This window comes from Pseudophryne corroboree, unplaced genomic scaffold, assembly GCF_028390025.1.
Source record: "Pseudophryne corroboree isolate aPseCor3 unplaced genomic scaffold, aPseCor3.hap2 scaffold_782, whole genome shotgun sequence".
NCBI lineage: Eukaryota > Metazoa > Chordata > Amphibia > Anura > Myobatrachidae > Pseudophryne > Pseudophryne corroboree.
In genome coordinates, this window is record NW_026970361.1 from 4,703 (window position 1) to 9,825 (window position 5,123).

Below are 5,123 nucleotides of genomic sequence, written 5' to 3' on the forward strand. Positions count from 1 at the left end.
CTTGTCGTTCCTGGTTGACGTCACAAACACACCCAGCGTTCGCCCAGGCACTCCCACCGTTTCTCCGGCCACTCCTGCGTTTTTTCCGGAAACGGTAGCGTTTTCAGCCACACGCCCCTGAAACGCCGTGTTTCCGCCCAGTAACACCCATTTCCTGTCAATCACATTACGATCGCCGGAGCGAAGAAAAAGCCGTGAGTAAAAATACTTTCTTCATAGTAAAGTTACTTGGCGCAGTCGCAGTGCGAACATTGCGCATGCGTACTAAGCGGATTTTCACTGCGATGCGATGAAAAATACCGAGCGAACAACTCGGAATGAGGGCCCATGTGTACTGCAGGGGAGGCAGATATAACATGTGCAGAAAGAGTTAGATTTGGGTGAGTTATTTTGTTTCTGTGCAGGGTAAATACTGACTGCTTTATTTTTACACTGCAAATTAGATTGCAGATTGAACACACCACACCCAAATCTAACTCTCTCTGCACATGTTAAATCTGCCTTCCCTGCAGTGCACATAGGTGGTCATTCCGAGTTGTTCGCTCGGTAATTTTCTTCGCATCGCAGCGATTTTCAGCTTAATGCGCATGCGCAATGTTCGCACTGCGACTGCGCCAAGTAAATTTGCTATGCAGTTAGGAATATTACTCACGGTTTTTTCATCGTTCTGGTGATCGTAATGTGATTGACAGGAAGTGGGTGTTTCTGGGCGGAAACAGACCGTTTTAGGGGCGTGTGGGAAAAAATGCTACCGTTTCTGGGAAAAACGCGGTAATGGCTGGAGAAACGGAGGAGTGTCTGGGCGAACGCTGGGTGTGTTTGTGACGTCAAACCAGGAACGACAAGCACTGAACTGATCGCACTGGCAGAGTAAGTCTCGAGCTACTCAGAAACTGCACAGAGATGTCTTATCGCAATATTGCAAATCTTTCGTTCGCAATTTTAAGATGCTAAGATTCACTCCCAGTAGGCGGCGGCTTAGCGTGTGCAATGCTGCTAAAAGCAGCTTGCGAGCGAACAACTCGGAATGAGGGCCATGGGGGGTAATTCTGAGTTGATCGCAGCAGGATTTTTGTTAGCAGTTGGGCAAAACCATGTGCACTGCATTTACGAACAGATGATTTTTTATATAAATTTTAAAATGTTAGTAAATGTGTGTTTTTTTTTCAACCTGGAAGCCCAACATCGATTAAGATCGATCTTAAATAGACCCCTGGGTTTTAAGGATAACCATGGTTGAGTCCAATGGTTAATTCACATTGACCGAAGTTCTAATTAAGTCACCTGTGCTCAAGCATGATATCCTTAAAATCTGGATTGCAATGACAGCATTTGGGAACTATGCCTAAGGGTTTAATTTTTACATTTATCCACTGACAATAAATCTACCTACAATATCCCTGTAACTGTTATGATTACAGTATTTCACTAAATAATTTAATTTGCTGAACCTTCTGTAAAAATAAATATTAAGATGCTGTAATTCCCAGATGCAGCAAATTTGTTAGCTAGTGGGCAAAACCATGTGCACTGCAGGGATGGGGGGGCAGATATAACATTTGCAGAGAGATTTAGGTGGGTTATATTGTTTGTGTGCAGGGTAAATACTGGCTGTTTTGTTTTTACACTGCAATTTAGATTTCAGTTTGAACACACCGCACCAAAATCTAACTCTCTCTGCACATATTATACACCCCCCCCCCTGCAGTGTACATGGTTTTAGCTAATAAATTTGCTGCTGTGATCAGATCTGAGTTAAGCCCTATGTATTTGGCACTGGCAAAGGGTTAGAGGCCTTGCTGTAGAGCTCACACCTTTCTTATCATGCATTGTAATATTTCCTATGTCCTGATGTTGTGCTCTCTGCTCCATCCAAGTAAACAGCAATGTAGCATGGCTATCAAAGAGCGTGAAGATTGCAGATTTCCTGGGATTAATGCTAAAGAATGCTATTATAGAGGCTGCTGCTTTAATTCAAGTGTCACTGGGGTTAAATGGTGTTTTTACCTTAAAAACACAGGTAGAGTATACAGTACAGTGGTAGAGTGGGAGCATGTAGTGCTATTGATTACAGATTTGATGGAGCTTAAACATGGATAAGGTCCATAGCTATAAGAGTTTATCTTGTGTATCCTTTATTCTTAGTCATGGTCAGATAAGATTAGAAAATACCATTTAAGTGGAAATTTCCTGTTAGCTGTTTTAGCTAAATTGCACCAGTTAAAAAAAAAAAAAAAACTAAGCTGCTGTAATTCCTGGATGTTTCCTTACTGCATCAACAGGAAGTGACAAGAAACAATGTAATGTGGAACCGTACAGCAGAAGGGATTGCGGCTACCCCACAATAAGTGCAGCGGAATGTAAGAAGAGGAATTGTTGCTTTGACTGCAGCATTCCCGGGGTTAACTGGTGTTTCTTCAAGTCACAAGGTATGGAGCTGCTGTATAGTTACTCGCAAGTCAGTAGTTGTATGATGCTCACACCTGTTAAGCTGGATACACACAGAATGCCCTACACAGGGGGTGAAATGAGCGCCCCCCCACCCCCCGTACGCTCAGCACACATCACGCTGTGCTGAGCCGGGGGAGAGATGTGTGCTGAGCAGTTCGCTCAGCACACATCTCTCCCCAAAATCGGGCCGTGAATACGGATCTTTAAACTGGATCCACACTTAGATTATCTGTCCAATTTTTTTTTTCTAGTTGAAACAAAATTATGCTAATATGTGGCAGCAAATGACAATTGACCATTTGCTCACAAACACTGGAAAACATCCAAAAATGGTCATTTAGATAATAAGAATTTACTTACCGATAATTCTATTTCTCGTAGTCCGTAGTGGATGCTGGGGACTCCGTCAGGACCATGGGGAATAGCAGCTCCGCAGGAGACAGGGCACAAAAATAAAGCTTTAGGATTAGGTGGTGTGTACTGGCTCCTCCCCCTATGACCCTCCTCCAAGCCTCAGTTAGGATACTGTGCCCGGCGAGCGTACACAATAAGGAAGGATATTGAATCCCGGGTAAGACTCATACCAGCCACACCAATCGCACCGTATAACTTGTGATCTGAACCCAGTTAACAGTATGACAAACGCCGGAGCCTCTGAACAGACGGCTCACAACAATAACAACCCGAATTTGTTTGTAACAATAACTATGTACAAGTATTGCAGACAATCCGCACTTGGGATGGGCGCCCAGCATCCACTACGGACTACAAGAAATAGAATTATCGGTAAGTAAATTCTTATTTTCTCTAACGTCCTAAGTGGATGCTGGGGACTCCGTCAGGACCATGGGGATTATACCAAAGCTCCCAAACGGGCGGGAGAGTGCGGATGACTCTGCAGCACCGAATGAGAGAACTCAAGGTCCTCCTCAGCCAGGGTATCAAATTTGTAGAATTTTGCAAACGTGTTTGCCCCTGACCAAGTAGCAGCTCGGCAGAGTTGTAATGCCGAGACCCCCCGGGCAGCCGCCCAGGATGAGCCCACTTTCCTTGTGGAATGGGCCTTGACAGATTTAGGTTGTGGCAAGCCTGCCACAGAATGTGCAAGTTGAATTGTGCTACAAATCCAACGAGCAATCGTCTGCTTAGAAGCAGGAGCACCCATCTTGTTGGGTGCATACAATATAAACAGTGAGTCAGACTTTCTGACTCCCGCCGTTCTTGAAATAAATATTTTAAATGCCCGGACCACGTCCAACAACTTGGAATCCTCCAAATCGTTAGTAGCCGCAGGCACCACAATAGGCTGGTTCAGGTGAAACGCTGACACCACCTTAGGCAGAAAATGAGGACGCGTCCGCAGTTCTGCCCTGTCCGTATGGAAAATCAGATATGGGCTCTTATATGATAAAGCCGCCAATTCTGATACTCTCCTGGCTGAAGCCAGGGCCAGTAGCATGGTTACTTTCCATGTAAGATACTTCAACTCCACCGATTTGAGCGGCTCAAACCAATGGGATTTGAGAAAATCCAAGACTACATTAAGATCCCACGGTGCCACTGGGGGCACAACCGGGGGCTGTATATGTAGTACTCCTTTTACAAAAGTCTGGACTTCAGGAACTGAAGCCAATTCTTTCTGGAAGAAAATCGACAGGGCCGAAATTTGAACCTTAATGGACCCCAATTTGAGGCCCATAGACAATCCTGTTTGCAGGAAATGTAGGAATCGACCCAGTTGAAATTCCTCCGTGGGGGCCTTCCTGGCCTCACACCACGCAACATATTTTCTCCAAATGCGGTGATAATGTTGTGCAGTCACCTCCTTCCTGGCTTTTACCAGTGTAGGAATGACCTCTTCCGGAATGCCTTTTTCCCTTAGAATTCGGCGTTCAACCGCCATGCCGTCAAACGCAGCCGCGGTAAGTCTTGGAATAGACACGGTCCCTGCTGAAGCAGGTCCCGTCTTAGAGGTAGAGGCCACGGATCCTCCGTGAGCATCTCTTGAAGTTCCGGGTACCAAGTTCTTCTTGGCCAATCCGGAGCCACTAGTATCGTTCTTACTCCCTTTTGCCGTATAATTCTCAGTACTTTTGGTATGAGAGGCAGAGGAGGGAACACATACACTGACTGGAACACCCACGGTGTTACCAGAGCGTCCACAGCTATTGCCTGAGGGTCTCTTGACCTGGCGCAATACCTGTCCAGTTTTTTGTTGAGGCGGGACGCCATCATATCCACCATTGGTTTTTCCCAACGGTTCACAATCATGTGGAAGACTTCTGGATGAAGTCCCCACTCTCCCGGGTGTAGATCGTGTCTGTGAGGAAGTCTGCTTCCCAGTTGTCCACTCCCGGAATGAATACTGCTGACAGTGCTATCACATGATCTTCCGCCCAGCGAAGAATCCTTGCAGCTTCTGCCATTGCTGTCCTGCTTCTTGTGCCGCCCTGTCTGTTTACGTGGGCGACTGCCGTGATGTTGTCCGACTGGATCAACACCGGCTGACCCTGAAGCAGGGGTTTTGCCAGACTTAGAGCATTGTAAATCGCTCTTAGCTCCAGTATATTTATGTGAAGAGACATCTCCAGGCTTGACCATACTCCCTGGAAGTTTCTTCCCTGTGTGACCGCTCCCAAGCCTCTCAGACTGGCATCCGTGGTCACCAGGAC